The sequence below is a fragment of the Stigmatopora argus genome, chromosome 3, assembly GCF_051989625.1.
Source record: "Stigmatopora argus isolate UIUO_Sarg chromosome 3, RoL_Sarg_1.0, whole genome shotgun sequence".
Lineage (NCBI taxonomy): Eukaryota > Metazoa > Chordata > Actinopteri > Syngnathiformes > Syngnathidae > Stigmatopora > Stigmatopora argus.
In genome coordinates this window covers 8,021,317-8,042,727 of record NC_135389.1, presented here as the reverse complement: position 1 = coordinate 8,042,727, position 21,411 = coordinate 8,021,317, and the positions used below count along the sequence as shown (strand labels likewise).

Genomic DNA, 21,411 nt, shown 5'->3' with positions numbered 1-21,411 from the left:
TTTTTGTTGTTATTATTATTTTTTATTCTGCCTTGATTGCAAAATGCGGTACGGTTTTACAATTTAAAAAAGAATTCTGCGAAAACAAATTCCTCTGGTTAGGCATCACGCTCATTTTTGTGGCCCTTTATTTTGTGATCTGTTTTTCCAAACTCGTGAGCACGAATACACAGTGGTAGTGGTAATTAATATGATAATGTGTGCTGGCATAATTTTTTTCCAGACATCATCCCAAGCCATGCTAAATTGAGGCCTTACTGAGGTTTATGCTGGAAACAGTAGAGAAACCTAGTACAGTATGTCTCTGTCTGAGCCTGGTCAATGTGGCTAAATAACATTTGTATTATGTACTGAACAAATTTCAGCAGCAACTTTATATATTAAGATAACTGAGTAAATCTTCATCTTTGCTCTCTGTAGTTTGATGCCTTCTCTCTGTGGAATAGCACAGATGAGATAAACCACAGTAGCTGTATAGAGTAGTGTGATGATTCATTTGATATGCATAGTTTGACAGATTCAAACTGAATTTCATTGCCAAGGTTATTACTCTTGAAAATGTTCTTTTACTTCAATGTGTTTTCCAAAACCTAAGGATTAGATTAATAGTGTTATATCCCAGTGGAGCGTGCACGGTGACATACAATCTAGGTGAGGTTGAGTTTTTATTGACCTAACTGTGGATGAGTATGGCTTATGCAATGTGTTTAGGAGATATGAAAGGTTGAATATGATATAATGACTGAATGGGTGAATGAGCAAATACACCCCACAAGCACATGCTGTTAATAGATATCACAAATACGGTTCTTAAATTTGAGGTGGATGGGGACAACGTAATAAAACTGACATGAAGTTTTAGTGCTTTGCTCTTGAGGGTGAAGGGAACATACATAGTTTCTCAGGCCAACAATAATGTCCACAACACAGCTGATAACTTGGTGTGTAGGAGGAACAATAGCAAAACCACAGGGAACTTGCTCTGAATTTGCAGATGGTTTATATTATGCATGATATGCAAGTATCATTTTGTAATAATGTATAGCCTCCCAGGAATCTGCCAAAACAGCCAAGATCTTGAGGTGTTGTCGATGCATAATGATGCATGTAGTAGATGTACTCCGATCTTTCCTAATCTTGAGTATGAGACAGACTTAGATTTTGGGAGGGCTCTTTAAAAAATAAAATGCCGTATAACTAAAACATTTCATTAATCCACATTGTTCATTCGCACGCAGAGCAAGACAATTATTCGTAGACGTTGGTATCGAGATTGCACTAATTTGCCCGTTGATGTGACGAATGACATCTAAATCTGGCCTGACAGGTGCCATTATAATTGTTAGTGACTTGTCGGGCCTTGTATTAAAAGTTGGAAACAACCATTAGCTTTCTGTGGGAATTAAACTATTGGCATACAGAACTTCAGGCTTCATGTTGTGCCAGTCTTGCTTTATGTTTAACTTGGGTGACCTCTTTGCTTGATTAGGACTGCAAATTATTAATCAGCCATTTCATATGAATTAAAATCAGAGTACACAATATCCATGGAAGAAGAAAAAAAAAACTAGACTTAGTTAGCATCACTGCTCCATGGTGAGCCATTGCTGTGCCCAAATTCAATAGCTGTTTCCTTCTGAAAAATACCTTTGTGTCCAGATGTCTATATTACACTGTTTGAAGGCTGTCCAAATTTGATAAAGCTTGAAATTGTATCCCTCTCTGCTGCTATTTCCACTGTAAATCCACATAATTTGCACACTTTCTTGTCTTTCCAAGAAGTCCTGAAAAATACATATTTGAGTATGGCGGCTTTAAGCAGTGAGTAGCATCAGGATGGTAGGCGCAATTCGATTTTATGGTGTATCAAAACCCAAACATTTCTGCAAATGTTTAAAGTCTCACTGAACAGTATAACTTTACTTTAACGGCTGCATACGTCTGGTTTTACGCTTCTCTTTGTGCTTTTTGGCTTTGACACTAGGCTAATCATTTGTGCGTTTATCGTGCAAGGTCATAGGGAAGCTAGCCTCTGCCAGGTGACTTAAGTGCTCATGTAGAAGGAAAACTAAACCTACAGATAATTTAGATTCAGAGATAGCAATTATTTATTCATTGCAAGGAAAGGACACCGCATTATATACAGTATTTGTCCACAAGAGGGTGGACAATCAGCACACACACTCATTGATTAAATGACTGCATAAACACTCTTAACAGAGACAACATTGAACATCTGAATACATGCAGTGTCTGAGAAATAACACAATTTAAGTGTAGTTCTGTATAAACATCCGTTCAACTTGCTCTTGTTAGTTGGCCATTTTTCTAAATCTGATGTTTAAATCCATGTGCAGAAAAAAAGTATTGGAAAATGACAGTCTTGGTTCTATTAAACCCTATCAGTTTATCATCATCATCTCAAACAACCACTGTTATATAAACACTGCCTAGTGCCCATAGTTGGCTCCAGCACTCCGCGCAATCCTTGCGAGGAGAAGCGGTACGGTTAATGAATGAATAAATGTCATATAAACAATAAGGATCGAAAGAAAAATGTCTTAACAGGTTGTATTTTGAAAGTATGATACATATATCACTCCTCGTTCCTGAAAAATTTGGGTACACTACCAGGAATGTTAATGATTTGAAGGTCACTGATTGACAAGTGCCTAAAGGTAAAGCATTTTCAATTTGCAAAATTTAATAGATGGGATATTTTATTCAGTTGGTCTGTAAATATCTTCCTTTCTTGCAAAATTTTACATCGGAGCAATCGTTACGGCCCTCATGAAAAATTCGCAGCAATCATGATGAGGACATTGTTCAGTTTTCATTGTACTTTTTTAAAATGCCAATTTACAGATCCAAATTCGTTCATTCAATTACTCTGAACCACTTATCCCAACAAAGGTTGCGGGGAGTGCTGGAGCCTATCCTAGCTGACTTCGAGCACGAGGCGGGGGACACCCTGAATTGGCCAATCGCATTGCACGGGGAGACAAACAACCATTCACGGTCACACCCATACCTAGAGGCAATTTAGAGTGTCCAACCAGCCTGCCATGCATGTCTTTGGAATATGGGAGGGGACCGAAGTACCCGGAGAAAACCCACGCAGGCTAGGGAGAACATGCAAACTCCACACAGGTGGAGCGACCTTGATTCGAACCCAGTACCCCAGAAATGTGAGGATGACGCACTAACCAGTCTTCCGCTGGGCCGCCTCAGATCCATATTTGGAACAATAATTTCGAAACATAAAATGTGCGCACAGAATGCACTCCATTAAAAGTGGAAATGATCAGCTCCTTAGGATATCCATTTTCACTTCCCCACATATATTACAAGAAACTATTTTTCATGTGGATGGGGACACCTGGGATCGTCTGCTGTCATTATTTTACAGTCACCAGCGCACTGTTCAATTCTAATGCATTGTGTTTGGCCCATAAATATCAATTTAATATTGATTTTGGAATCGCAGCTTGTCCAGTTGTCCCACTGTTAGTCCATTGTCACACGTTCCAACATTCCAACTTCTCCCTCAAGGGTTTTTTTGGGGCTTGTGTTGGCAGGATTAAAGCTTGTATTGGCAGGAATGTTTGGCAGCACAGAGAACTAGGAGTTCAAACTAGGGACTTGCCTAGGAATCTGTTAAGGTAGGCTGTTTATTTTTTTAAAAAAATAATTGGCTAAAGAGGTAGACAGACAGGACTTAGATTTAGGTTCAGTCAGTCAAGATAAACGATGTGCATAAAGACCGTGAATGATACACAGGATTTCCCTTTCATTTACTCTTTCATTCATGGAAAGGGGCCCGTATTGTTTAACCCACATTGTCCTTTCACCTCATGTAATTCCAAATGATTTATGTGGAGCATGTATCAACTTTTCTCGCAAGTAAATACACCTTTGCATTTTATTGTCAGGAGGTGTTAAAAGGTACATGATTGTGTTTGCATTTTTCAGGATAAAGACTCCTGTAGTTCTTCCTTTTAATACCTCTGTCTTTATTTCTGTTTGAACTTGCTGAACTCTCATTCTTCGCTGATTCACAGCTTGGGAAATGTGGGCGATTGCCACACCTTCATAATATGCTCAGTACTTGAGTTTCTTGTCGATATGATGTCATTTATGTATGTCTAAAATCACAATTATTCATAACACTGAGGACATCAAGACAGTTTTGATGATGACAGACATCTTCTAAATTAATAGTGAATGTTTGCTTTGACTACCATCTTTTATTGAGTTACATCATTGTTTACCTTTCATGAGTTCATATACATACTGTTAATAGTACAACATATTAAAAAAGTCTTTTTTCTTGCCTTATTAAGCTAGGATGAGCCTGCCAGTGCTTGGACCCTAACTGTTTTGCAGTCATATACTAAACTCACATTTGCAGCTGCTTTGAAGGTCACCAGTGTGCACTGGGTGTTTCTTGACCTTGACTGGGGTGTGTTAAACTACTCAAGAGTTGTTGTTGACATATGAGAGCAAAAGGAAAGGTATGAAGGCGTGGGGTGGAGGAGAAAGCCCCAAATGAGAGATTGGGCATTTTAGAGAGAAATATAAATCAAGGACTAGAAGAGATAATCCTGGTTGCTGAGGTCAGAATGTAGTTGATCGAGTCATTCATTATTCAATCATTATTGGTGGTACAAAGACAGTACTTCCTTCCATCATTGTTTTATTTTAAGCTCTTTAAAAGACCAGCTTGATCTGTTTTTCTCTTCTAAAGATGGAATTTGGATTGGGATAGTTCATCTGGAAGCTCCAGTCATTCCATAGTTATCTAAGCGAACTCTGATGTTGACAGATAGACGATGATTACTACAAAGATAGAGTTAGTACTCATGGATTGCAGACAGTGTTGCAGCCCATTTGGGTTCTCATTTGACAAAGTCCTTGACAAACATGCTTTATTCAAATCAGCCCACTTCTGAACCTCATTTATGTGATATTTGGAAAACCTCCACTCTCCTGCCTGGGAACTGCATTTAGGTGCTGATATTGGTAAACATAGTGGAAGCCCCTTCAAAGTGGCCACTCTGGGTTAACCTTTGGTTATTTGCATGAATTATAACTTTGAGTAATAAACATAACCCAGGCAAAGTCAGTTACCTTTTGAAATTAACTAGTTTTCCAACTTAATTTAGTTAGATTAATATATATTTTAATATTAACTAGTTATGTTAGTTTCATCTTCTGTGCCACTTATCTTCACGAGGGTCGCGGGGGTGCTGGAGCCTATTCTAGTTTACTGTGGGCATTATAAGTAGGTGGGACACACGGTAAATTGGTTACCAGCCAATCCTAGAGGAACAATGTGACATAAAAACATTTACCCACACACTCAAACCTGCAGACAATTTGTAGGGTTCAATCATGCATGTTTTTGGGATGTAGGATGAAACTGGAGTAACCGAACAAAAACTTTCAGAACTCCCAACCACCGTGCTGCCCCCAGTGAAGATAATTGAACACAATTAGCTTTAGTTAACGATTTTAAGATTCAAACTTTGAATTGTACCTCAATGTAAATGAAACAAAACAATTTTAAAGGTTTAGGACCACACATAGTTGCTTTAGATAATGAAAACCAATATGGTTTGTGGCCCCCTGGGTGTAGGACTGGGCACCAGGCGCTCGCCTTCGTGCTCCTCCTCCAGTTGTATCTTTGTAGTCATTCTTTCTTTTGAGGTTCGTCTGGTTTTGTAAGAAATTAAATGTGTGACTGGCAAATGCGGGACTGGTGAGGACAGAGTATTTGGTGGGGGCTTTGCTCAACAGAATGAGTGACAACAGTGATGTTTTTTTTTTCTTGGTTGAATTATTTTAAACCGTTGTGGCTCTGGCGGCGGCAGAAAAAATGTAGTCTTGCAGTCTGACTTCATTGTTAAGGACAATTAACATTCATGTGACAACAACAAAGTTTTGTTTAATAAACAATCTGTTATGTTCCCCACGTGACGGTCTGAATCTTACCAGTTGCTGCCAATTCTAAGATGTTGGTTGATATAAACCAGGCGCAATCATTTTATTAAGCTCTTGTGTGGAGAAATAATTTATGTAGAAGGAAAATGTAATTCCAAATTCTCAACAGCTGCATGATGAAATAAAATGTGAAAACATGATATAAATCTCTTATATGCATTAAACTATAATTACAGAATGACATAATTTACATGTTTTTTTTGTGTGTGTGAATAACTGTAGTGATGTTTTGTGGTCTGGGATATGGGGAAAAAACATGCAAAAAAAATCAATCCCAATCACCTCTTCTATTTTTTTCTCAGTGAAAAACTGTCGTGTAAAACACCTGAGACTATACCTTAAATGCTGTACATATTCCCATAGGGTCATATTTTTTCACCCTTATCCAATTCTTACCTACTTAGAATTTAGAGGGATGAAATCATTCATTCATTTTCTAAACCGTTTATCTTCACAAGGGTCGTGGGGGGTGCTGGAGCATATCCCAGATCGCAGGGCACAAGGAGACGGACAGCCATGCACAGTCAGACCCATACCTAGGGGCATCTTTTTGGGATGTGGGAGGAAAACGGAGTTCTCAGAGAAAACCCACGCAGGCCCAGGGAGAATATGCAAATTCAACACAGGTGGACCGACCTGGATTTAAACCCAGGACCCCAGAGTTGTGAGGCCGACACGCGAACCATTCATCCGTCGGGCCGCCCATTCATAGATACTAATCATTACATTTTATTATTACTAAATCATTTGTGTAGTAGACATGCACCTGCTTATGGCAGGTGTGATACTGGTGTGTGTGCCCATACCGAACAATGATGATGTTGCTCACACTGGTACTCGGTGTGCTCAGGGAGGTTGTCTTTCTGCCCAGACTAACAAAAAATTAGAGGAAACATTGGTAAGGACCCACCTGGGATCGAACCCTCAACTCCAGAACTGTGAGGCCTACGTGCTAACCACTTGGGCGCAGGTTATTCACTATCCTAAAGTTCCCCTGCATTTAGACGTCAAAACGGGAGTTGGACAAATTAGTCCTACAATTTAATTATTTGGATTTTTTTTTTTTTACTTGTGAATTCCTTCCTATCCGAGACATGGGTTTTTGCCTGGGAATCTCTACTTGTGGACACATTTCCTGAAACATAGAGCTTAATTTCTTCAATATTAATACACGCTGTTAGATGCAATAATGAGCAAAATTAAGTAAAAGCAACTTATTTAATGTGCAACAGACAAGAATAAGATGTAGTACGATCAGCATGTCGTATCAAGGTAATATAATTTGGAGCAGATCCTCAGGGATCTTTGTTTCGAATAAATTTCTAAATCAGGAATCTTTAATCTGGCACACATTACAGTATATGGCTAATACCATAGCTTCTTTTTGTTACGATCTCGCCGCGTCGTCGTGGCGCGATCGGGAATATATTAGGACCCATCCGTGGGAAACGTGAGTTGAATCAAGGCAGTTGGCTTCAAACGACATCCTTTAATAAATCAACAGGGATCTATAAATCAACAATGGCATGGAAACAAAACGGCAGCATGCTGCGCACATGCATGAACAGAAGAAACGATCCGGCAATGGTCCTGTGACTCATTGCTCTTTAAATAACAAAACAGGAAGCAATCAGCAGATTGACTGCAGCTGCTCTCTGACGGCACGTCAGGAGGGACAAACAGGCCGCTCCTGACACTTCTTTTTTTTTTTTAAACCTTCCCTTTCTGGAGTTTGTGGAATGTTGCCATAAATATCATATTTCAAAGCTGAGACAATTTAAGTTTCAAGTATTAAGCGTATTGTTTGGGTAAGCACATATCCTCCACGGTGTGTTGTGTCGCTTATGTCAATAGATAGTTACATCGACATCAGCTACAGTAACAGCCTGCAGCAAAATGTAAACGGACTCATATCAAATTCAGGGTATGTTTTCATTTGATTTGGACGATGTTCAGTTCATATCTATCACAAAGGAAACACTTGCTTCATCTGTTACAGAACTGGTCCATCTATTCCATGTTTTATCTTGATGTCACATGACATTGTTAAATTGTCTCATTCTTATGGAGTACAGGTCACATGAAGTGAAACAATGCGGAAAGTCTTATTAATTTGGGTTTTCATCCAAATAGCTTCATCATTCAATTGGATGTTGAATTTTGTTACTGTTTTTATCTGTACATTGCATGAAGTAATGTAATTTTCTGTTTTGGGGACAACACAGTTAAAGATGTGTTGATTAATTTCTCTGAAGCTGCCTCATGTTGTAGAAGTTTAACTCGGCTGACTTTGCTGCGGGCATTCTCGCTGATGGTGGTATGATTGTACATGTGGATGGTCGTCTGTCTCTCTGTGTGCCCTACAGCTGACTAGTGACCAGTCAAGGGTGTAATCTGCCTTTCGTCCGAGTTCAGCTGGGATAAGCTTCGGCCACCTCCGTAACCCTAACACAGATGTGGGTACAGAAGATTGGATTGGATAACTTTATTCATCTCGTATTCGGGAAATTTCATTGTGACTGTAGCAAAAGGGTGATTAGACGGAACAACAAAGCAAAAGCACAAAGGACAAAGCAAATCAAAGTAAATGGGTGAAGCAATTGAGCATACTACTTGAATGCAGCAGAGGCGCTGTTGCTTTAGTTCCAACCAGAGCTGAAGAAAAGTCTGGACAAGGATGGTTCCATATTATTATGGTGACATATTGTGAAGTTAAGACTGCAGGGGGTTTTGTTGGAAAACCCCACCCATAAGGCCTGTTGTGTCTTTAATTTTTCATCAATCTCCACAAATAATGGCATGCTAGCTGTGGCTTCAACTGCCTGTGTTGAAGGGCGGTGACATGAGTGACTTGGGGGATCCAGTCCTCAGAGGCGCATCTAGAGACGACCTTTGAAGATTTGAACATGCCATGCAATAACATGGCGTTTTCCCTTGATGTTGTTATTTCAGTTTTGTTTGGAGTATATGGGTTCTTCACATAGAAGTGATTACTCAAGGGCTCTTGTGAGCTCTTCCATTGAGAAAAAGGGGCCTGGAGGCTATGCATTATACCCGGGGTCATATATTTCCCTTAAGAGGAAGGAATTGTTTCCTTTTGCGTCTATCCATCAATAGTGTGAAACCTGAAAAAAAAATGATATGCAGTCTATAGCTTAAGAAGAAGAAATGTTTTCCTTTTGTGGCAATTTATCAATCGCATGAAAGCTGGATGACCAAACTGATATGTATATATACATAAAAATAGAAAGAACAAGAAAGGAAATAAAAACTTTGCAGTTTACCACTTAGCAGCTTAGCTAACAAGGGTTGCTTCATTATTATTTGTTGGACATTCCACCTGGGCGGCCCGGCGGATGAGTGGTTAGCGCATTGGCCTTACAGTGGGGGAGCTGGGTTCAAATCCAGGTCGGTCCACCTGTGTGGATTTTGCATGATCTGCGTGGGTTTTCTTCGGGTACTCCGGTTTCCTCCCACATTCCAAAGACATGCATGGTAGGCTTATTGGGCACTCTAAATTGCCCCTAGTATGAGTGTGAGGGTGAATGGTTGTTTGTCTTCTTGCTTGTGCCCTGCAATTGGCTGGCCACCAATTCTGGCCCGAAGTCAGCTGGGATAGGCTCCGGCACCCCCCACGACCCTTGAGGATAAAGCGGTTCAGAATATGAGATGAGACATTCCACCTATTGTACATTATTACACTTGTTTTTCGCACCATCTACAATTTCTTTTTCCAAATGTTGTTAATTACCCATCGACAGATTACCTATTCTTTATTTTTTTATCCTGGCTTAAACTGCTGGTCCAGCTTCATTGAGCATGTAAAGACTAAAGGGCAGCCAGAGGAAGCGCATCTGGACTCCATCAGTGTTTTGTAAATAGAAGCTTCAGTACATTGAGCTATTGACCTAGACCAGGGGTTGTGAACAAGTTATAGACAAAGAGCAAAAATTTTAAAGTGTAAGAGTCATAATGTCAGAAGGAGCATAAAAAAATCCAATATGCCAAATTATTTAAAAAATATATAATGTATTATTTCGGGCGGCCCGGCAGATGAGTGTTTAGCGCGTCGGCCTCACCGTTCTGAGGTCCTGGATTCAAATCCAGGTCGGTTCTCCTAAGTTGATTTTGCATGTTCTCCCAGGCATGCGTGGGTTTTCTCTTGGTACTCTGGTTTTTCCCCACATCCCAAAAACATGCATGCTAGGCGGATTGGACACTGAATTGCCCCTCGGTATGAGTGTGGGTGTAAATGGTTGTGCATCTTCTCGCGCCCTCCATCGGCTGTCCACCAATTTTACGATGTCCCCGGCCTCCGGCCTGAAGTCAGCTGGGATGGGCTCTAGCACCCCTTGCGATCCTAATGAGGATAAAGCGGTTCAGAAAATGAATGATTGAAAAAAAAAAGAGAAACATGAAACGGGGCAAAGAGACACAGTATTTACAAAATATAAGAAGCAAAGAGCTGCATGCGGCTCGAGAGCCACGTCTTCGCCCCCACTGACCTAGTCCTTGGTTCCCACCAGGCATCACACTAAATCAGACAATGACTCCAAATGAAAAATGACACACACATTGTCATGATCTGATACCCAGTGCAAAAATTGTAATATCTTCAAAGATAGCAGTAAACACACAGTCTTTTGGTGTAAAGCTGAATACCAAATATACAGTATATCCAGAGCCAGGTCAATTGTTTCTTTGGTTTTTCTAGTTGGCTCCCTTTGACTACAAAATACTTTGTAAATATCTTGTAAACATGATTGATATCTGCTCTCCATCCATAACTGTTTATCGTAACTTCTCTTTCCCAGAGACAGGCAAATGGATGATATTATAACAGTGCTTAGTTCTTAAAACGTTCCAATAAATAACTAAGACACTTTTGTTTTATGCTGAAAGCCATGTTTCTTTGTTCCCTAATTTTATTTTGGCAAATGTAAAGCCTGTTGGATTCCCAGGCAAAGATAAACTAGTTGGAGTTTTTACATTCAAAAATGACTTGGTGTCAAATCTCAGACCGACTGCCATTTAAAAAAAATACTTCCTGCGAGAACAGAAAAATCTTACGATATCACTGGTTTTGTCCTATTTTTCATCTGGTTTAAACCCCATTGTGAACCATTGGGCCCTTCTTATGCAGGAAATTTAGTGTGAAGGTAAGCAGTACAATCGTTAATATCCCATATATGAAGCGATATATTTAAAGATGGATTTGGTGGCGTAAGTTACAGGCGGGCATCTTGGATTGGGGGACTTCTCTGGCGGGGTCTGTTGGAGTGGACATATGTTGAGCGATTCTCATTCATTCATTTTCCATACCGCTTATCCTCTCGCGGGGGTTGCTGGGGCCTACCCCACCCAACTATGTGCACCAGGCAGGGGATACCCTGAATGCTCTGACCGCACTGCTAAAAAAAAAGTCCAAGAATAAAAGAGTGGTTTCACGATAACACGGTTAATCCTCAAGAATACAATTTGCCTAGCAGTTGTACATGCAGTGTAGTAAAGTTGTTAACAGCATTGTGTGAATCACTTAAGTTATCATAGATTTTCTTTCATTGATTTCGTACTACTTGACTATCCTGATCAGTTGCAGACATTTTGGCATTGCCACACCCCTTGTGCTGGGCAAGAGGTGGGTACACGATGACTTTTAAATAGAGTGGTTGATTTAACTCATTTGAAATAATGACTTACTCCATCTCCTTCATTTTATGTGCCAAGTCATGTGTTTGAAACCCACCCCATAATTTGGGCAACTAAATCATCTTAAGTACACCATAAGCTTCTGTTTCTCATCACGTTTCTATGCCACTCAGTCTCCAAATTACTGTAAATGCAACCAAGGCCCCACCATGGCAACGGAAGGGTGTCGATTTGGACAGGAAAGTATTTCACTATGATTCCATGTTTCTTCACATATTCTTTTTTTTCTTGACACTGTAGTTACCACAAACACTTTGACCAATCATTATGAGCTTCCTTTAATTCCTCTTCCTTGGTCCTGGACATAGAGTTAAGATAATGACGGGGCCCAGAGTTCCTCTGTCGGCCTCTCTTACAGGAACCATTTTGAATGCGTATCTGTTCCCTAACATCTCATTCTCTCATCACCACCCCATCAATCGTATACATCTGTGACCATCACCTATTTAGACAGGGCTCCATTTTGTCCCAGAACGGAACAACCTTCCCCAATATTTCTGGACCCTCCCACAGTGTCAAAGCATTCTGACATCTTACAAAATGACTAGTCTTTTGGATTGGATTGGATAACTTTATTCATCCCGTATTCGGGAAATTTCATTGTGAGAGTAGCAAGAAAAGGCATAGTTATAAGTTAGACAGTACAGTCAAAGGCCGCAGAACAACAAAGCAAAAGCAAAAAGCACAAAGCAAATCAAAGTAAATGTGATCATTAAGAATCACCAAATCAAATCATTTAGACAGAAAAGCAGCAAAAACACAAAACGAGCAAGAGTGGACGGAGCTACCGTCACACACAGGAAGTCTTCCACGAGATGGGGAACGGGGAGATGGTCTTCCTCTGGTTCATAATTTCGCCAGTGGCCCTCAAAACGGGGTAAGCATCCCTCTTTTTATATCCATAATGTGGGCCTTTCCCCTGGCTTTCATCCAGAGCAAAATTCCCTGACCCAGTAAACGCCTATAGGATCAAGGCCCCCTTAGGGAATAGAGGTGGATGTTATCATAGCATTCCTGTCCACGTGAAAGTATGCCAATTAGCATAGCTGGAAAATGTTGTTTTGCCAGTCTCCCTCACTAAACCCCTTTCCCAATTGCCTGGTGATCCAAAGGCCTGTGTGAATGTGTGTACTGTATGTATTCACGTTTGACACACGCACATACACTGACACCCACAGCTGCACACATCCACATGGACCAAGTGATTCCCTTTAAGTTTCAGACAGGTTTATTGAGTGTTTGCCCTGGAAAATCAACATGAAGTTGGATGCCCGCTTGTACATTTTTCCTGCTGTCTCCTCCAGGAAAAGAAGGCACATTAGGCACACATTTATAATTCATTTCACTGATAGCCTCTGACACTGAGTTAAATTATGACACACACATTGCAATATTCTGTACAGAGAATTTAAAAAACACAATATGCACACATTTTCTTGTAATCTGTGAATGTGTAAATGAAGTTAAGATGTTGTCTAACTCTATGTTCTATTGCTTGTGTGCAAGCGGCATGTGGAAAGGGATGAAAGCTAGCTTGTAGTGAGTGCGTCTGTGTGTGTCTTTGTATTGCTGCCAACTGGAGCTAGACCAGATAAACACCCATTTGTGACAACTGGAGTTATTTACTCCCAGAGTCAAAAGCCACATGCTTGTGTTTGTGGGATTTTTGTTTTATTATCTGGATAGTCCGCCCAAGATTTACCTGTTGTCCTTAATTACACTGATAATGAAACAATACAATAACCAAGGGTTAGAAATTCAAGATCAATACGATACATGTGGTGAATAAATTATTATTTGTGTGTATAGTGATCAACAGAGTGAATTATCAGAGTTAATATATTTGAATGAAAAAAAGATACAATTTAAATAATGAAAAATGTCATTTTTTTTTTCAAACTAGATTATTTTTAGCATTATAAATGACATGCATGTTGTTTTCTGTATTTTCATTCAAGAAACAACCAAACCTTTTCAATTCCACTTTTTCTGTGCTTGGTTATGGCAGCGGCTTGTTCAGTTACTAAAGATGGATAGCTGACCTGTGTTATTTCAATTTTGTATTTTTATGGTCCCCTCTTTGGCTAACTCTGGAGGCAACTTTCTTATAAAATGTGCGTAAATGTCTTTTTGTTAAATCTTGACAACATCATGCCCTTTTTGACTAAACAGAGAGTATCTGGTTACTTTAACCATGTGTCCCCTGTGTTATGAGATTTAATAAAGGTGTTGTTGAACTGCTCTTTGCAAGCCTGCGTTGCAGTGAGAATCCCACTAGCTTGCATCTGTCTGCTATGAAAGAAAGGACCAATGGCTCTTATTTGTACATAGCCAGAATACCAGGGGTCCCCAAATCTTCAACTTTGAGGACCACTTAATGGATGGTTGGGTTAATTTTATTTTAGGGTAGCAATATACTGTATCAGACCTTTGCGAGAGAGAGCTAACTTTTTTCTCACAGTAATGTTCTCTTACATTGATGTTTGTTGCTGTACGGATATGGCAAATTTTCAAAAGCGTGTAGTCTTTTTCTCATTAAAAATACAATTCACCACTTCCACAGTTATCCTTTTGGCAGTTAACTCTGCACTATACATTTTGCTGACCACAAACCCTAACCTCACAACACACTGCAATTGAAATGCATTGTTTTTGACACATGGCACGTTCTCTGACGCCAGATCTGAATGCAGTCCAACCACAAAACCAAAGGCTTCTACTTCCCTCTGAGATGGCGTACATTCATGCGTCAACAGTTAAGCACACCTTGTTCAACACAAAATAATCCTTATCACCTTTTACTGACTGAAAACTGGATAAGGAATACGAAACAGTTGTAAAAAAAGCATTTTCTTTCAAGCTGAATTAAAAAAAACGTTCTTTCTATGCATTAGATAGGAAACTGTTAAGATGGTTTTATTAGGTTAAGCATATGTGAACTATAAACTGTATATAGAATGTATTTTTGTGAAAATGATGTATATATATCATTTTCTTTAGCACATTGATGTTTGACATGGGCACAAAAATACATTCTATTTACAGTTTATAGATTATAAATATGTATATATGAAGTATAAGGAGAAAGGAAGCAAGTACATTTTACTTAATTGTTAATTCCTACTGTCTGGCTGAAAAAAAACATGGGGCATAATTATATGAAAGTGGATGCCCCCTAAAAAATGTCTATGATGGCTTTAACTTACCAATGCAATCAGCTCTGTCCAGCATGGCTGATCTGAACTATTAGCAACATGGTCCACAGTCAATGAACACATTGTTTTTTCCCTGAAACTCAAACACAGCCTGATCGTATCTTTGACATTAAGTGACGGAGTGACATATAAAGACTACAATTATTAAGTTCTGTTCGCCATCTAGCAGCACAATGTTTCACTTGACACGTTGAGTTTATACTAATCTCATAGTTGTCCGGTTCTGTCCTTCATCAGACATCAAACTATGTCAGATGTCAATTGCTGTAGCACGTTCATTTCCATACTTTCCACATTACGAGGCCAGCATACACAGGCCAGACCAGACTCTTAGCCAACCAAGTTAAATGGATCTCATGTGACTGAGCAACTGTGAGCAATTTATCGTCACCACTCTTTGTCTTACAAGGCAAAAAAAAAACTTGTTTCCTATCATAGATGTTGATTGTGGAAACAAATTTATAAAAAGCTAAGAACACAACACTATTTTTTTGTACTGAGCCATGGGTTGCATAGTACATCATTTAGATTGTAGAATGCCAAACCCATGACTGGCGTTCACATTGGTAACATTCCATCTTTTTATTTGGATTTCATGTACTGTTACAAAATGCAGCAATATGTGGCACATATCAGCATGTAGCTGGTTTATTACTGACTTAACGTTTGCGTTTGAGTCAATGGAAACAATACTGTCCGGGTAGAAGTTATGAAAGCGAGCAGAGAAGAGACTGGCTACGTGTGGTTGTAATAAAAAAATTGAAACCAGTGGCCAAGCACTCGTCCATCTTGGCAGAAAACATTCGACACTGGAGAGGAAAACTAACAGCAGCACAAGGCCAAGCAGTTGTTTAAGCTCCAGGTTTTGCTTACTCCTGGAAAGAGGCCTTCCAACCTTATTAGATCAAATTGATCAAATTTGTGAAGAGCTGGGAAACACCGAGTCACAATGCCATGCGTTCTTTGGCATATATCTATTTTGTGCATCCCCAAAGAGGTAACGGACAAGATGGCTGCAAACAATGTGGTGAGTCAAAAGGTGTAACGCGTGCCAACCTCATGAATTTATTTCTGTAACAGAACTGTCCTGATCCAATAAAAGACTGGAATGCTTTCAATTGCGTATTTCACGTGTGCATTGTTCCAAGACTCCATGCACAGTGGTTTTGGAGTAGATGCAATCTTTCACACAGATTCTCATCCCCATCTCTCAAGTCTTTCCAAGTCTAAAGAGCAACGCACGGGCTATGTCTGGTGCTTAGCTCTGTGGATGTTATAATACATCTGTTCGTAGAGTTTGACTATAAGGTCAGACACGTGCCCCTCACTCGACACTACTGCGCGAAGCACTTCATGTATCTTAATTTGACATCCAATGTTTGCAGCTGTTTGAACCTAGCAGCAATAATTTCACGTTTCTTAACAAATGTTACACAGTATGAAAATGTAGTATCGTACATACCAAACAATTAGACTCGTGACACGAGGAATCGGACGAGAGTTGACTCTAGTTACAAATTTGATGACTTGCAAATCCACCCGGACTTGAAGGAAAAAAGCACAGACTTGGACTTGACTCACTTGGACCGAGAGGGGTCCGAGACTTAGGTGGCAATGACTCAAGACTCACCTCGACTTGACTTGGGAAGCAATAACTCTAGAATAGTCAAGACTAGCGATACTACAATTAAACCTAAAAAAATATAACCCCAAACTTCGTGTGCAGCTGGATGCAATTATTTAGTTAAACCTGCACATTTGCTAATAGCTAACCTTACATCATTTGGTGCTCAGCACATCGATCGCGATGTGACTCAACTTTCCCACAACAGGAAAGATTTGGAACTTGCTTTAGACTCAGACCAAATTACTTGCAGTTCACCAATGAATTGGGTCAGAAGGAGTTGTGCAATTGTCTGCTATATACTGAAAAGGTATTTCTTGCAATATTCCACAAGTAGCCTTGTAAATGATAGTCCCAAGGGACACTTTGATATATGTTTTTAACCCATCAATCTATCATCGATACCACTTATCTAACGAAAGTGCTGGAGCCTCTCAACTGAGTAGGAGCTAGAGAATGTGTTGATCCTGAACTACATCGTAGTTTCCAGCCTTTCAGACTTACAATCACATCTCTGGATATTTTGGATCACTACCACTTTTTTGGTGGAACTGGGGATAGAGGGGAAAAAAGTTCTCATGGGTATAGGGTAAATGGGCAAAGACCACACAAGACCAGACCCTGGATGGAATACTGTGGTGCAGACATGCCATCATTCACCATCTGCATCACTACTTAATTTTGTTTTACTTTGAATAAAATTTCTTTTGTTAACTTTTTTTGTCTTAAGCAAATATTTTGAACCTTACTTTTGTTGAAGACAAAGAAGGAAAATTTAAACAATCATCTGCAGCAGACAGATACTTTGATTATTACAAATTCAGTCAACCTTAAATTTCCTCAGTACTGGTACATGTCAAAGTATGACTAACAGGTTGTTTACATGTCAAAGTATGACTAACAGGCTGTTGTCAATATTAAAATGCAATGCAAACAAAACAGCTATCCTATGGATTTCAAAAGATAGATTTGCCAAATTTGCGGCTGTACTGTCTGTCAGACTGCTGACTCCACTTCAAAGAAAGAATGAGTTCATCCATTTCGAGAGAAACTTTGCAGTCCAAAGGTTAAATATGTACATGTATTCTGACCTCCTATTTTTTAGGCTTCAGATTTGTTGCTGGTATTTAAGATCACTTGGGTTTTGAGGTCCTGTCATTGTCTATGGTTATTTGTAGAATATCTTCCTTTTGTACTAGTGGAGCAGATTTTAATTGGAAACATTCACCTACATTGGCCTGTGAAGTACAAAACTAATGCTTTCTCTTCTGGTTGTTCTGAGAAAACTCTTGATGCGTTGAGTTTAACTGTTTGTTATTCGATTATCCCAACGTGAATGTTCATCCATGCATAGTAATTAAGTTTGTAGAATTGAAATGACGTATACCATGCCATTTCTTTTCCATCTGAGAGTTCAAATAAATATTTTACTTTACAGTGGAGAGAATAGGTACTGTAGTTTTCTGTAGATGTCCTGAGGATGACCCAGTATATTGGCAGGGACCAGCTACAGCTGCATAACATATTCCCTTTTTCTTTCTTCCAGTTCCAGTTTTGACCTTCGACTCAACTAATTTGCCAAAGACCAAAAGACACGGTATGTTTCAAGTCCCTTTTCAAGAAAGTTGTTTGTGCTTTGGTATTGAATACTAAATCACACCTAACAGGAAGCAGACATGGATGCACATGAGCACAACCACCCCTCACATATACACACAGTCTTTATTGCTGCTTGGCCCTACGGTGTGTGTAATATATTGATAATGATAGTTGCCTCGGGTTATGGAAGTGTGTTTAACCACGCCACCTGGAGCCGTGGGGTAGCACAGCGTAACCCGGACGTAGTAGTGTTGTGTGTCCGGTTTGTGTGTGTGTGTGTTGTTGTACAGTGGCAATAAAGAGCTACACGTGTTTTACCCTGGCTCCGCCGTCTATTGCTGTTATGGATATATTAACAGTTATATAAACTGCAAAGTTATTACAGTGTGGTTTTATATTTAATCCATAGTTCCACTTCTTTCCACCAATTGCAGTGTGTGAATGTAATACTGTGCGTTTTAATGGTTTCCCTAACATTTTCAATAAGACTCAAAATGATTATTTTTAATGGATTGTTTTAATCAATAATTTTATTTGGCTGTACTCAACTAGAGGTGAGAAGGCGGTGATCTGCTTTCAATGTGACTTGCAAACTTAAGAGCTCATCAACAAAGTGATGACCACAATAGCTTCTTTGATTCATAAGGCCTGATGGACTGCAGTGTGTTCCTTCATTACCCACAAATGAATTATGCCCTCTCTGCTAATTGACACTGCCTTTACTGTTTAGTATGCCTTGAAAAAATATTAGAAGATATTAGGAGACAGAAGGTCTCATCTCGTTAATGTTTGAATGTCCAGATGTTTTTCACACGTGTATTTTTGTGCATGTGTGCTCATTTGTAAAGTTGATGGGTTGTACAAGTTCTTGTGAGTAATGCTAGGTGGAATCAATTAGAGATGTGAATTAACCCTGGAGGTTGGTCATTGATCCCCAGAGTTTTTATCATGGTTCTGCTTTGAAAGTGTCTTTTTGGCATACTGCATATTGTGCCGGACTCAACGTTCTGTAAGGCATACCGTGACTCAAAGTAGCTACTGGTGAGATGTATAAATCAAAACGTAAGGTCGTTTAAGTTCTGGTTTGGAACCCACTTTAGCGTCTTGATATTTCCCGGGCGATGAATCCCATCCAGCAGAAACCTCGAGAGGCTGCTTCACAACTGGTTGATTGAGAGAGGTTGAAAAGAGACCTTAAAGAAAACAGAAGAGGAGGAGCACATAGAAGTAGAGAAATACAGACTAAATATTTTTTGTGATAGAGCAGAAAGAGAGGGAGGAAGTTTCGTAACTCTGGATTAGGTCAGGAGAAGAGGATGTAAAGAACGGAGGTTGCAAAAAGAGCACAAGAGAAGGAGTTGTGGAAATTTGAATGCAGTGGAAACTGGGCTCGGAGCCACCCAGCAGTTCCTTCTGAGCCCTGCCAGAGTAATTAGCCATCAGAAGTTAAGAAAGGAAAACATTTGGCCTTTAAAGATAAGTCCAGTAGGGTTTTTAAGGGATTTGGATGGGTTTTAGGCCCAAATGTGGGAAGGCTTTTGTATCTTTTGACTTTTTTTTTACAGAGAAAGATGTGTTTGTCTGCCTTTAAAGATCATCAGGTGGAGCAATTCATATTTTGCTCATAGCACCACTCACACGTGAGCAGACACGCACACAATAAATTGTGTTTGGCTTGTATGTAGGGAAAAACGTTCTTTTCCAATGGGTCTCAAATTAAACCCTATTTCTTGCTTGAAAAATGTAAATATGTTTAACAGGATGCGATCTTCTCATAGGCTGCGTTTTCAAAGTAACATGTATTTGTTTCATATTTACATTTTCCCATAAGGTCTTTATATAGCCCTTTAATACATCCTTTAAAACAGTAATAGCCCTAAATTGCTAGCTATCCATTGCAATAGGAATCAGTGGAAAAAAAAATGTCTATACACTACTCAACATGTAACATGAAGAGCTTCGTTACACGACTTTTAAAAGTGAACCTTCTATTCATAGTATTGTCATCATTACATTTTTATTGTTATATATTGTTTTAAAATATGTACAGTGACCACTTTCTCATTCAGTGAAATGGATTTGTAAATTCTTGAGTGTGCATTTTGAAATCAATAGCACTCATTTGTGGGGGTATTTTGAATGGTACCGTGCTACCTACTGAGGCAAAGCAGTTCAGGGTGGAAGCACTTTCTCATAGTGGCCAGGCAGTAGCTGTACTGTTAAAGGATTTTGGAACTTAAAGCTTTGTTGTTTATGTAACCAAGAGAAAGCGGAAACTCCCTCATGGCTCCTTTAAAAAAACTGATGCTGAAGAGTTTTGCTTTGAGTTTTTATGGTTTATTTGCGAAGCAAGAGATTATGGGAAATCTCCTGTGACAGTCTTTACTCAATAAATGTAAATATTTTAAATTATTATGGTATATTTTTGTTGGCTGGATATCAAAAACACAAATGTTGCTTGCAATTTCTTTCCTCTATACATTTCCTCCCAAAATACTAAATCACCATTGTCAAAAAACACAACAAAACCAGAAGAAAAGAAACCCATGGCCAGTTACCCCAACCGGCGTTTGTGACATAGGGATGCACATATGGTTGCCAACTGTCCCTTGAAAAACGGAATCATCCTGTATTCTGAAACAAATGCATGTGTCCCAAATTTATCTCACAAGGGATGCGCTTTGTCCCATATGAAATGTGAAAATAGTTTTCAATTTTTAGAAGGACCGAATATTGGTATGCTGCCTTGTAAGAATATGCAGCCAAATGTATTCCCCTGCCACTTCTGCTTTTTGACCAATGAGCATACGAGTATGAGAATACAAAATTCTGCCATTTCATTGGTGGAGTTACTGTCGATTGTCGTGAAGATAACTGGAAGACATTTTGGAACCATGGATGACCAAAAAAATAATGCAGCAGATAATTTTTAAAAATCATTACACGTTTTCTTCAGTGTTTGTTCACTCTTTCTATTACTGCACAGAATGTTCTCCTTTGTATAGTAACCCTCACACCTCCCATGATCAACCCTGCACGATCAATCACACGGCGCCTTTAAATTTCTGCAAAAAATAAAATACTTCCCATAGAGCAATATCTGCATGAATCTGAAGTGAGGCCTTTAAAACTTCTCCCAGTTTTTATTTGGGACCGATATAGCAAAGAAAACCAAAGATTTGATTATTTTAATTTAATGATAGATTTTCTTTATCCATGCATGTATGCATAAAAAGATTGCTGATCATTATTGTTTTTCTA

At 39.3% G+C, this 21,411-nt stretch overlaps 1 long non-coding RNA gene across 2 annotated transcripts in view; it reads left to right on the top strand.

The window, feature by feature from the left end:
• The window catches only part of LOC144071777 (uncharacterized), a 161,368-nt gene that overhangs the window by 12,734 nt on the left and 127,223 nt on the right, over nucleotides 1-21,411 (top strand). The window contains exons 3-4 of one of the 2 annotated variants that reach the window (XR_013299728.1): nucleotides 18,098-18,148; nucleotides 18,219-18,467. This is a non-coding gene — a long non-coding RNA (uncharacterized LOC144071777). Of the gene's footprint in view, nucleotides 1-18,097; nucleotides 18,149-18,218; nucleotides 18,468-21,411 lie in introns of those variants that run through there. The other variant, XR_013299729.1, reaches the window with a different exon arrangement.